This window comes from Pteropus alecto, unplaced genomic scaffold (genome assembly GCF_000325575.1).
Source record: "Pteropus alecto unplaced genomic scaffold, ASM32557v1 scaffold21, whole genome shotgun sequence".
NCBI lineage: Eukaryota > Metazoa > Chordata > Mammalia > Chiroptera > Pteropodidae > Pteropus > Pteropus alecto.
This window is the reverse complement of record NW_006436282.1, coordinates 2,606,521-2,620,735: the sequence shown is the minus strand read 5'-3', so window position 1 is coordinate 2,620,735 and position 14,215 is coordinate 2,606,521. Positions and strand designations below refer to the sequence as shown.

The 14,215-nt window shown below is 36.1% G+C and overlaps 1 protein-coding gene across 7 annotated transcripts in view; it reads right to left on the bottom strand.

Annotated features, from left to right (window-relative positions):
* PPP1R9A (protein phosphatase 1 regulatory subunit 9A) overlaps positions 1 to 14,215 on the bottom strand; it is a 262,671-nt gene that overhangs the window by 148,929 nt on the left and 99,527 nt on the right. The gene's annotated exons all lie outside the window — the stretch shown is intronic.

Sequence of the window (14,215 nt, the reverse complement as noted above, 5' to 3'; positions counted from 1 at the left end):
GACAAATACTCCACTTCCCCAAAAGAGACTGTTTGCACTGGAAGAGATCTGAGTTAGGTAAAATAAAGACGAGCTTTGTGAGCAGGGTCTTCCAGAGAATCGCTGGACAAGTCAAATAATGACAGTTCTATGGAAATGGGGTTTTGAAAGATCTCTGACACCATATGGCCTCTCACATGGCTGCCAGGTTATCGGTTTTGAAGGCTACCCTGGCCGTAGGGGTTTGGGCGGGGACGTAAGAGAGCAAGTTAAAACACCACAAAGCTTGCTGTTCTTACTGAGATCCAGTTTTCCTTGAATAAATGCTTCATGATTGCTGCAAGCCTCTGCTTGAATTTCTTTCATTAATTTCTGAAAAAGTTGATTGTGACCATTTTTGCCAGTATTACTTTTATGAAGAAGATTTTCAGAATCTTTTCTCCACCATTCCAACTGATATCACTACATATATATTTGGCCACTTACATTACCTCACAGTTTACCGGGGCTGGCGGGGCGGGCGGGGGGAGGTAGGGGTTCCCCCAGCCACCAGTCTTTTTTTTTTTTCCTCTCTCATTTTGGAGAGTTTCTATTGCTATATCTTCAATTTCACTAATCTGTACTTGTCAACTGTCTAACATGCAGTTAAAGCCACATATTGCATTTTTCATCTCAAACATTCCATTGCTTATCTCTAGAAGTTTAATTTGTATGTTTTTTAGAACTTTCATATCTCTACCTCATACTTTCAATCTTTTCTCTAACATCTCAAATGGAGGGAACACAGTTGTTTTTCATTCTACCTTCTGTGTCATTTCAAGGTCAGTTTTGATTTTTTTTTTCTCCCCATTATGCTTCCCCCCCCCGCCCCACCCCCCAACTTCTTTGTGTGGTTGGAAATTTCTAATTGAATGCCATACATTGGAAATCTTAGATTCTTGAAAACTGAATATTTTTGTAGTTTCACAAATATTCTTGAATTATTTTTTTCTGGAATACAGTTAAGTTACTTGGAAAGTGATACTTTCAGGTCCTGATTTAAGCTTCAGTAAGAAGGAAAGGAGCTGTATTTAGTCTAAGTTTAATTTTTTTTTAATCCTCTAAGGAGGTGAGACCCTTCTTTGATACTCTAACCTGTACCTAAAGAATTATGAGGTTTTTCACTCTTGCTGTTGGAAATAAGCACTATTCAATCCCGGATGTAATATTTGGGCACTGGCCCCTCTGATCCCGTCTAGTGTTTTATTTTTCCTACTTTGGGTGGTTTTCTCACATGCATGCACTAATCAGTATTCAGCTCATTCACTGAGCTCTTTGTGCAGCTCTCTCCTTATCACTACTCTGCCCTGGGGACTCTAGGTGTCTTGGTTTCCCCAGACTCCCTGCCCTGTCACTTCATCTCAGCGTTAATGCCAAGCTCTGCCAGGGTTCCACGTAACTGCACGACATTCTGGTAACTTCCTTCAGGTGAAACTGGGCAATTGTAGGCCTCACCTTGTTCTTTCCTATGTCAAAGGGGTTACTGTTCTTCACTGCTTTGATGTCAATGTCTTCACTACTATTTTTTCATAGTTTTCCATTTTTGTTGTTGTTTTGAGGAGGAAGGTATGTCCAATCTTTGTAAGTACATCATAAATGGAAGTGGAAGTTGAATTTACTCTTTGATATGAACTTGGATAAACCAACTTGTATTCAATTTTATTATTACTTAAATTTGTCTTCAGGCAATGCATCTGAAGGGGAGCAGAGTATGCCACCCTGAAATGCACCACTTTGGCATGTGAATTGGTTAAAGCTAAAGTCAATCAAGATCCTGCCAACTCAAGGAAATCTTTTATCTCTTTCTTAACTACTTAAAAGAATTTAGATAGGGGGCCTGGCCTATTACAAGAAAGAGAAAGCTATTACCAGAGATAACTTTATCAGAAAGACCTATCTGCATGGCAGGGCAAACAGCTAATTATCAAATGCCTGCTCTTCTTATCTTCTGTGAATTATCCTTCTCCCTTTTGGTGTCTTAAGCCCTACTCACATTCCTTAGCTCAGAATAGCATATATGCCTCAACTGTCCAACCTGCCCTTATCTTTGGGGCTCTCATCCATACAAAATTAAATTTGCTTTTATTCCTGTTAATCTGTCTAATGTTAATTTAATTATTAGACTAGCCAAAAGAACCTAGAAGGGTAAGAAAAAAAGAAAAAAAAGAAAAACTTTTCCTCGCTTATACCCCTCTACATAGCCTGTACCGAGGGTCCATCACTCCCACTGTCGTTTTCTTGGTGTGTCACTGCTCCACATAAAAGCATAGAGAAACATGCAGGGACTGGTTAAAAATAAGTACATTGCCTTAATGAGCTTTCTCAGGAGAACGTGTTCGCGTTTGTGTGCATTTGATAACGAATACTGGTTAGTCAAGAAATTTATCAAGGAGATCTCAAGAACTGGAAACCAATAGTATGAAGACTGGTGCTGAACTTCAATCATTTACATAGAGCAGAGTCAGCAAAATACAGCTCACAGCCTGTTTCTGTATAGCCCACAAGCTAATAATCGTTTTTACATTTGTAAAGGACTGCAGAGAGAAAAGAAAAAGAATAAAACAAATAATATATGACAGAAACTGTATGGGTTCCACAAAACCTAAAATATTTGCTATCTAGACCTTTAAAGAAAAAATTTCCTACCCTTGATATAGAGAATGAAGACTAAACAACTCTGTTAATTACGTAATAATATATAAAATAAATATCATAAATATTTCCTATGTAAAAGTAAAGTCAAAGGAAAATAAATTGTGTTCCAAAGGAAACTATGTATACACCTGGGTTAATGAATTCTAGTCCCATTATTGTCTTTGGGCTATTTTGTAACTATTTGTAAATTAAAAATAACTGGTAGAAATGTACATTGTGACCTGCCTGATAGTGTTTTGACTTCCTATCCCCTATAGAAAAACCAGTTTTGCTTCCATTTGCAACTCATCTCAAGAGTTCTTTACCTCACATAAATCTGTGCTGTTCTGACTTTCTCTGAACCTGTTATAACATCTACTTGGTTCCCTCATGTCATACAAGTTAATTAAATCCTTTAATGACTGTTCATTATTAAATCTATATAAGACATGATTTTACCCTTTTCTGAAAACTCTTTCTTAACACAGTAAAGTCAAAATTACAACAAAGAAGTCAAGGGTAAAAAAGGAAAATGGAAGTTGTAGGAAAGGAAATTTTTTCTCTACCCTCTTAGGTTCTGTGACTGACGACTAGAAATTAAACTGATAGAAGACATTAACTAACAGGAGAAAAGGCAAACAAATGTCACTGACGTCTTTAAATGCACAGGACTCCAAACGGGTGATCAGTCCTGGGGGCTTATCAATCATTTTACCAAAAGGGAATAAATTGTGGAGAAGTGACTAAACAAACAAAAAAAAAACGGAGGAGTTGGGATTGGGGCCTCTAGATGTGGTAAATTGTGGGAAGGTGACTAGGAAATGTATGACATATAAGGGTTTTTTAGCAAGGTTTGTTAAGCAGACTCAAGTCACCTCTTGTGATAAGAATCATTCTCTTCTTAGTATAGGAAAGCAGGGGCATCTCTACAAATGAAATTTTATTTCACCTTTACAAAGGAAAATGTATTCCCTGCTTTTAGGCAGAAAAGGGAAGGGCTGAGAGCTTCCCTCATGTCTGCTATTTCTCAGTTGCCTTCAGTTCAAAATAATCCTTACATCATAGTGGCACATTTTGGGTGGCATATTCTGATCCTCTTCAAAGTATGCTGATATCTTCATATTCAATTAACAAGTTGGTAATAGATAATCTCTTAATTAAAAATAATCACATTATATAATTTGAATTTTTAAAGGTCACTACTAAGTGTAAATAATAAAAAATATGGACCATAAAGCAAAGACCAATACAATGCAACATATATATGCCTTACTGTTAAATTGTACACCTGAAACTTACTGAATTTCATTAACCAATATCACCATAAAAAAAACCTAAAACAAACAAACAAAACACCAAAAAACAAAAAACAACAACCACAAAAGCAAAGACCAGAAAACAAAGAAAGCAGTGAAAACAAAAACTATAACAAAGCTGGTAAAATTACAATGAAACATCTTGTCATAATAATAATTGCTTATGGAACAGTCAGTTATTTACATGAAAAAGAATTTTAGACTGGATTAAAACTAAAAGTCAACTATATTTACACAAAAGGATCCTTTAGAATAAAGTCACTCAAAAAAGTTAAAAGTAGAGTGACACTTTTTAGAATGAATTAAAAAGCGAAATGAGACAAGAAAAAGAAATAAAAGATATAAACATTGAAATAATGGCATAAATATTAGAAGGAAAGAAATATAGCTATAATTTGCAAGTGGTACAACGAAAACAAAAAAAAATCAAATGGAAAATATTAGCAACATAATAATTAAGGAAGGAGTCTGGTTATAAAACTAATATATACAAACTGAAAGTTTTCTCATATATAAACAATGACAGAAAATCTAATGAGAGAAAATATGTCATTTATGATTACCTCAGGAATTAAGTCCCACTGAATAAGCTATTAAGTCCCACAGAACTTATAAACTCAATGGATTCTCACTTAAAATAACCTACAAATTTTATGGTACTTTTATTTTGAAATATGACAAAGCTTATTTAAGTTCTGCAAGAAAAACCTACTAAAGAATGAACTAAAAAATTTCTGCATAAAAATAGTGTTGGAAGATAGTTAGATACAAGAGAAATTTTAAAGTACAGGTCTTTCAATAACATCGTTTAGTTCAGAGCCATTTCTTTATAAGTTGATGAGATGCCTTATGAACTTAACTCTTGTTTATGTCAATTGGCCTAACGTAAAACTGGTTTCATTATATGTCATTTCACTTAAGGTTGCAGAACCTTTCAACAATGTTAAGTGAGGACTTACTGCATTACAATTAAGACTGCTTATTACTAATGTACTAGCAGACAGACTGATGAACAAAAAGAGAGTTCAAGAAGCACCAACTCAAATATATGTATGTGTATATATATATATTCATATGTATGTATATATATATTCATATATATGTATATGTATCAATCAGGGTTCAATCCTAGGCAATACAGCTCCAGATACCATGCTTTTAACCACAATGACTATGCTTGCGATATATTTGTACCGGCCAGTGCAGGCCAAAGTAACATCTAATACGCAAACTAAGATTAGTTTGTGAAATGAAGCCTTCTCAGAATAAATAATGTAACTGCTTTCTCTTTCATCAAAATACTCTATTAGTGACATTTTTTTTTCAATCATTCCCTAGAGGCCTCTTAGGGTCACAGCCTAACAATTCTCTGCCAAGAAATCTTACTGACACTACTCACCATCAAAGTTTCCATGGCTCAGATAAATGCTTTTACTCTTTTTCACATTAAACTTTCAACTCTGCTTCATCACAATAACACACTACTTGACCAGTCAATCTGCAATGGAAGTTTATTTTAACAATATTTGCAAGACTGCAGCTGCAGCCTTGCAGTCACCCACCCATCTGCCACCAAACACCCACAGCCGCTACCGCTACTAAGCAACACTCCCCCTTTCATAAAAGGAGAAACACAGCTATAAGGACTCTGTGACAGCAAAGCCTGTTGTGGATATTTAAAAAAAAAAAAAAAAAAAAAATTTAGTGGCTCTGCTTGAAGCAAAAAAGGGTAAAGAAAAAATATAGTTTTATAATCATAATCATATGGCAATCATAGCTGAAAGGGAAAAACACATCACTCATCTATGAGCTGAGCTGCTCCTATTTGCAGAAGCAAGAAGGACCTCCAAAACACATTTTTGGTTCTCTTGCACACCAACACAAAGGAAACTGGGAAGCTAGGGTTTGTGAATCCCCTCTTACGCCCTCTCAAATGTTGATGGTCATATGTTTTTCCTAAACACAAGGGTGAGAATTTGAGCCTGAAGACATTGGTTTCTGAATTTGTATAACAACAGACAAAGCCTTGGGCAGAATTCTCCACTCACCCTGAAAAGTCATCAAATTCATTCCCCTGAATCCAAGCACCCTGTCAGCTGTGCAAAGGAGTAGAATCTTTTCGATCTTCAAGATACACACACAATTGCCCTTGTCAAAGGGAAATGAGAACCAAAACAATTACCAGAGGATACAAGACTGAGACTCTCTACTGAGACTCTCTTCAATTAAACTGCCTTGGTGGATTAATTAAAAAAAAAATTGGGGCCCTAGTATAGCATCTTTCATGGTAATCCAGGTTTGTTCAAATCACTAAGGTATTTTAAGCAAATTCTATATTCACTAGCCAAGTAGGTCACTGTTTTTATTTTAAAAACCATTCATTTACAAGCCATTTTCAGGGACACTGTTCTGTATTAATAAAGTTTTATTGTATCTTGGGTAACAGTGACATTACTCTGCATCATGATGCTACTAGAGACAAAGCCACAGCTTATTAAATACCAAAGAATGTTGACGACATATTTTTAAAGGCCTGTTGTATTTTTTAAATTACTTTATCACATAAGTGACAGCATTCTAAACTGCAACTATTAGACTATCACCTACAGAATTTCTCCCTATTCGCTTATTATATAGATGTTAGCTCACATATGTTTAAAACTTCCTGTTCATTTCCATTGATAAATTCCCATTGGTGGTGTTGTATGGAGCCCTAGCATAAAGTCTAAGAAAGCAAAAAAGGCCTGAAAATTCCAGGTGTCTTTTTTGTCCAGGTATTTTCATTGTCTGAACAAAAGGCTCTCCTTATAATTCAAATGTGCAAATGATCTTTTTAAATACCACATTACTATAGGATTCTGTTATAATAAATTTATATCTCAATATACATATTTAAAGCTGAAGGTAAAGTTTCTGAGTATCCCCTCCCCACTCCATATCCCAGCCATTACTACTGGCTCCCAACATTCCTGAGTCTTCTACTCCATAAACTAGAAATATCTCCTCACCTAACCACCGTACAGTCACAGTCCGGAGTATGCTGGGATCAATGGAATATTAATATTCATTTAGAGGCCTCATCTGGAGAGTATATAGGCAGGTGATGTATGTATGAGCTTGATGCCACATGCTACAAGTTTATGTTAAAGTCATATCTAAATTGGAATACAAACCTTCTATAGCTAATCTGGGTACCTGACCCAGTGGAGTTTCAGTGGAGGTCAAAGTACCAAATTTCTGAGGTTGCAAAACCACACTTAGATGATACCAGCATCTAAATCTAATTTTAAGTTGTTGGAAAAGTTTGGGAGTTTCTGACTTTATCGCTTTAACTGTGGCACATAACATACCAAGACTGAGCGATTCCCTTACCTAATTTATGTAAATAGCTGATCTCACTTTACAGCAATGAAAGGCCCTTGTTTGGCACTGGTGAAGGGGGCATAGCCTGGGTGATGATTAGTCACGGCCACTTCACCTTTCTTTTACATATCTGCTCTTTATTCGTTAGTGTCCAAGTTCGATTCCTAACACGTATCTTAATCCCTGCTCCATAAAGTAATTTATATAAATCTCCAGCTCTGCCCCACCTCTCTGCCAAACTGCATGGTTGCCTTGAAATCCCACTGTCAGAGGTGTCCAATGTGAGATGTTCGGCCTACCTAGACACTTACTTGTCAGATACTTTTCTGACGAGAACTAAAATACTTGGATTTTAGTTTCTTAAGTAAGAAACTGACACATAAAAGGCTGGGCTTTAGCCCAATGAGGCCTGAAGGCACCATAGCACTGACAGCTGGTGTTTTAGGGTCAGACTCATGCCTTCTACTATGTGGGAGAACTGGGGATGATAGGCTTAGAGAAACACCAGTCTGTGTCCCGGATTTTTTCAATTTCCTAGGTAATTTCCAAGTTGTCTGCTAGATTTCTCTTAGATTATAGCTTCTCCCTCAATTTAAACCCTCCCAACATCAGAGGCAAAACACCTCAGTCACATTTTTCAGAAACTCTCTGATGTTGGTGTACCCTTTCCTGCTTTTCACAGAACAAGAACAAAAGGGCTGAATGAGGGGGCGGGGGTCTAGAGCTGGAGCCAGGGTCTCCACAATCTTGAAAGGACCCAGGGTTCACTGGGAACAAAGGAATTCAATAAAATTCAAATTCAAGTCTGAGCTACAAAATTATTCTGTAGGGGCTAATACATCACAATTTTTTTTCCTTAAAATTTACAGTTAACGTACATAAATTGTCATGTTCAACCTCACACAAAATGCCAATCACTTATGTTCTAGGATTAACAGATATGGACCTTCAGTAATAAAACATGAACTTCAAGGTTCTGTTCAGCACTCAGACCACACACTTGGGCAGTTTAATCACATGGCTCAAGGCTCTCTGAGTTCTGGGCTGAGAACCTAGAGCTCATCGCTGTGTTGTTATTCTCTTGTACTTCAGAAAGAGTGGGGTTTTCATGAGAATTAAAAGTCTATGATAGATTTCCTTGGGACTTTGTAAAAAGAAACATGAAAGGACAGTCAAGAAACTAATAAGAATAGTTGTTTATAAGGAGTGAGGTGAAAGGAATCAGAGGCCTGGTATGATTGTGAAGCTAATCCTAAATATACCTTTTTATAAAATTTCGATTATTTTTAACCATGCAATATCACCTATAAAAGCAGTGAAGAGAAAGAGTGAAAAATAGGATGGTAATCATAAATGAAAAAAATACAGAGATGATACATGAATAACTAAAGTCTGAAAAATAATGTTTGATACAAGAAACTTCTGCCCTGCCCCACCCCACACTTTTTTTTTGCCTTTGGTAAAGCCGATTTTCCAGTCCTCTTTTATCTTTCCTTGATGGCAGCTTCATACAGTTGACTGTTTCCTCCCTGAAAAGTTCTTTGGCCCTGACTGTTGCATCTTTCCTGTCTTCTTCCCAACTATCTAGCAACTATTTCACAATCTTCCTTTCAGACCCTTTCCCCATTTAACCCAAAGCTAAAGACTTCATTCCTGCGGATGCTGTGGTAGGCCAGCCTCTCTTCTCAGTTTATATTCTCCCCTTAAGAAGTCTCATTTACCAGGTTGATTCTATCTCCAGTCTAAAAACATATACCTTCTGATACATGTTTTTTCTTTGTCCAGAAAAACATTTTACAATTCTTTGCATTTTCTTTACCTTACCCAGTATAACATCTAATACCCAGTAACAGATCTATTAATAGTCCAGTTAATTATTTTAGTTTAGCCTTAATCATCTTTTTTTTTTTTTCTTTTTTATAAGCCAACTAAACAGTCCAGATAAAAATAGGACTTTGGGAAGTAAATCTATAGAAAAACAAAAGTTGTTTTGTTTTTTTTTTCTTTTTGAAACAATCCTTAGAGTACCACTTAAGGGTACTTAAGAGCTAACACTATTGTCAATTGTTTCCAGTACTTATTCACAGGGCCACTTTGAGCTTACGAAGTCAGAATCTCAGGGTACACACTTGAGAATACGTGTTCCTAAACGTTCTCCATGAATTTCTAGTCCTCAGACAGGTTTCTAACCACTGCTGCATGTAGCTCTCTAATTGGCAGGTGTGGTCATTCTAGTATTCAGGGAAAAAAAAAAAGTCTTTTTAATTCCTGATGTACTACTACCCATAACTAAAGTTCCAAATGAGAAGAAAAATAGATGACTGGGGAGAGGGAAAGTGAAATAAGTTTAAGAAAAATTGTTCAATATAATTAATTTCTCTTCAATACCCTACTGAATGGGTATAGGAAAAACAAATCAAATGGATTCTGTTACACATAACATTACTTCCAGTATAACGCTGTGTAAGCGGAAGGGACAAAAGTGAATAAAGAAGGGGGATATTAACAAATGAGCTCATAGAGACTCAGAAAAAAATAAAATACAGGGGTGGTTTTCCAAGTTTTAGAGGTTGTCCGAGCTGTCTGTATTTATTTCTTTAATGTACCTAAAATTCATCTGCCAGTTCCTTTTTGGGAAAAATGCCTCAAGTTCATGAAGCAAACCCAAATTAAACCTCTCTACCATGACCATAATTTCTTATAAACCACCCTAGAGATACAGAATATTCCACATCTGCACTAAATGAGAAACAAACCACTAGTATTTGATATTGTATTAAAAGCAAGGTAGTTACTACTAAACTATAGCGTTTGGCTGTATGGATCATTCAATTACTATGGAGACAGTTTAAATTTCCCATTTTGTTTTCTTTTCTGTATTCTTTGCTTTTCTCCATATTCAGAGAAAAAAATCAATTTCATACAACTATGATTTGTGGTATATCTAAAACAGCTGTGGCAGAATGCAGTATTTGAAATCCCTCAAATTATGTATGTGCAAAGATTGAAATTCTTGGGAACAACAACAGTAGAAAAAGAAGAAAAAAAAGAAGAAACACAGCATGAAAGCCAAACATATTCCCTAATGAGCCTTTTGATGAAGTCATAAATTCCTTTTTCTTTTCTAAGTCTCCAAACGATATGTGTCACTAAGAGAGGATCAAAATTTAACAATTTTTTAAAAAGCAGTATATTGCATCAGTAACTTAATCAACATTTATATGTAATCTGAAGTTGTCTCACAAATTTTAGTGATGGTGTGTCTGATTATTTTTAGAACTGCCCTGGCTGAACTGCACAAAAAATGTCCAAACATAAATATTTCATTTAGATTTTGGCCTTTTCAAGATTCAGTATTGTATAAATCCAATTTTTCTTAAGAGCTGCTGTTACAGCAAATACCTGCAAAAATACACTAGTTAAAATATCTAGTTTAAACAGATCAGTGATAAGTTTCATGAGGTGAATTGATATTATATACAGCTGTAAATACCATTAGTATTACTTCAGGCAAACTTGGCTATCACCAAGCAACCTCTGGGAATATGGTAATATAATGCATGCAGTATTCACAAACTGAAAAATGCAGCAAAATCATATGGAAAGAAAACCCCAGTATTTTGTAACGCCGTAAGCTCACCATGGCTAATAAGAATGAAACACTTCATTAACCTCAAACCACTGTGAGCTCCAGGGTTTGAAGTAACCAGTATTAAAAGGGAGGGAAAAAAAAAAAGGAATAAAAACCCCTGCTATGCCGCTCAAAGTATTCCACTGTTATACTGAAATTATCCTTGCATGACTATGAATCAGTGTTAATTTCCTGGGGGTGGGGGAAGGTGCATACCACATAAATCCCATGGTCATAAACTTGTTCCTAGATAATGAATGATTACAGGGCAATTAGCAAATTGACTAAACTTTTGTCATTCTAATTTAATTGTTTAGATAAGAACTTCTTGGACCATTAAAGTTCTATAGCACACAAATTCATAGGTATTAAGTGTGCTGGATGATAAGAAAGTCAGCCTTTGGGAAATATACAACGTATATGCAATTTTAACAAGTATAACTGAGAACTTAATATTATTCATAGTATGTGTAAGTGAAGAAGTATGACACATGAGTCTTGTCTTCTGAAAGCTTTTGAATTTTTTATGATGAAAGCCCATTTATATATGACAGTTAAATAACAACACAAGTTCATAAATAACTGCTTTAACGCCTTTCTTGGGTTGCTTTGGGTTCATTTTTGAAATTATGAAATAAAAATTTAGAATATCATTCTTGGCACATGGCAGGTACTCAATAAATGGACACTAGAATAGGTGCACAATGTTTATGTAACAAAAAATAAGTGCAAAAGTTTTTAAAGTATGTTGAGATTAAATGTGGGGTATGCTGTCAGGAAAGGCTTCCTGGAGGAAAAGAGTAGAAGAGTAGAAGAACATTCTAGGTTAGAATGAAAAAATGTGTGTGGGGGGGACACAGAAATGGGTGTATTAATAAAAAACTGAGGAGATGGACATGAGGAAGAGATTGACACGCAGAGTATGACTTCAGAAGATCCTAAAGACTGGGCTGAGAAATGCGCTTGTTTTCAAACAGGCTGTGGGAGATCGCTGAGGATAATGGCAAACATCTCTTCCAAGGAATAATAACCTATGTTTGGTGAGAGAGATATAGAAGAGAAAACAAACATGTGAGATGCCACCATAGTACTCTAGGAACAAGCGATGAGGCAACAGAGTTGAGTGTCAAGTAGCAGTAATAAAACTGATATTGGAGATGTTCCAAAGGAAGAATTAACAGAGCTGAGAGGCTTAACTCCACGTCAAGAACGAAAGAGTAGGTGGAGTTAAGGTATTGCTAAGGTTTCTAGCCTTGAGGTCTTAACAGAAATGAAAAAGTTGGAAAATGCCAATATTTTAAGTTGGGGAGACATGGAAAAGGTATGGTTAACACCTTTTGATTATAAAAACTCCCTAACAATTTGTATAGTCTTTTCCCAGACATTTGTTTTATACTAATAATAGTGAGATGCGCAATGCAAGTGTTATCTCCACTTAACATATATAGAGACTGAGAGTTGGGGTGGGGGAGAAGGAGAGTCAGCAAAAGCTTAGTCCAGAGATGAAGTCCTCAAATCCTCTAGGAAGAGGTGGTTGACCAGTCACAGAGCACAAAACACTTACTGTCTTGCTCTAATTTGTTTCCTATCAGCTTCTTGGAAGTAGTTTTCATCTTTGCATTGAGCCTAGTGTATAGGACATAGTAAATGCTCAATAAATATGTGTTGACTCCCTAAAGGATTTACGAAAATCCCACCTCCCGCTTCTGTTTTTATAAATCATGTATACCAAATATTAATAAGTTAGTCCTTTTTGCCTCTTATACGAAGGTTCTTTTCCCAAAATAACTTTAACACCATGATATATAATTCTTCAGGTGTGGATCACTTAAGTTGTAATAATTAACTTGCTTTACTCATTTAACAAATGAGTAAAATGTTTTTGAGCCTTACATACCAGGCACTGTTCTAAGCACTGGAAATATGACAATAAAGAAGATAAACACAATCCTTTATGGGAAAAGACAGACAAAAAAGTTAACAAATACACATACACACATTTCAAACAGTGTTAAGTGTTATGAAAAGTAAACATTGGTGTGCTGGGAAGGAGAAGGGCTTGTTTAAAAGGATAGACAGAAAAGGCCTCCCTGATGAAATGATATTTGTGCCAAGACCTGAATGGTATTTGTGCCAGGATAAATGACATTTGTGCCAAGAAAGAAGTTAGCCATGTGAGGATCCGATGGCAAAGTGTTTCTGGCAAAGAAAGGAAAGTATAAAGACTCTAAGGCAAGTACAAACCTAGACCAGTCAAGAAAGAATAAAAAGGCCAATACAGAATATCGGAAAAAGTGGTAGATGAGGCGGGAGGGGCAAGCAGGGACCAGGGAGTCAGGACCCATAGGACCTTAGAGTTCACGTAACTATGTATCCTAATTTGCCCAGGACAGGGCTAGGTACTCCTGTTCTTCAGGTGCAATTGGTAATAGCACTTCCTTTCACTCTCAAGAGTTCTGATTTCAAAGATAAATTAAATGCTCACCTTAATTCCAGGCAATGCAGGATAAAGACTTAGAATTAAACCCCAAATACAATGGGGAATCATTGGAGGAAGACATAATGAATTAATCTAAATGATCAATATATCATTCTAAAATGTGATGCTTCTGTACTTACCCAACATAAGCTACCTAGATATGCTTATTTTAGATGTTTTTTTTTTTTTTTTTAACACTCTCTATCATCAGATTTATCTTTTGGAGCTAAATATAGTTTTGTGATTACTCTTCAAACTTTTCCTATCTCCAATATATCTAAATGAGCTGAACTATCTATACCTCTAGAGAGCTGTCTGTAAGGTATTTTGCTAAGGGGTTTTCCAGAACATTGTGGCTCCCTTTCTCCGTGCTTACTGCCTGATGCCCAAAGAGAACAGCTGATAAGGCTTCTGAAGTTTGGTGAGGGCAGCAGAAATCTAAATGAGGAAAGGTCCTGTGGCCTGCTCTACAAACCACGACATAGAGCAATGTGGCGAGTGGCTCATAAAGAGGTTCTGGACTGAGCTGCCATCATTGCAGCTTTAGAGATCCAAGTTGTCAGGAGCTCTCTCCAAAAAGCGTGTGCTAGACTTGACTCCCACTCTCTCTCTCTCCCACCAGAGTTTAAAAGTACAATTAGTAAGATTAGTCTTTCCATGCAGTTTTCAATATTGCTTTCACCATTATGTATTTTTATTTTTTATATTTTGGTCTTGAGAAATTTTAAAACTTGTTGAGTTTTGCTGCAATATTTCTTTCATGTAATGAAAGAA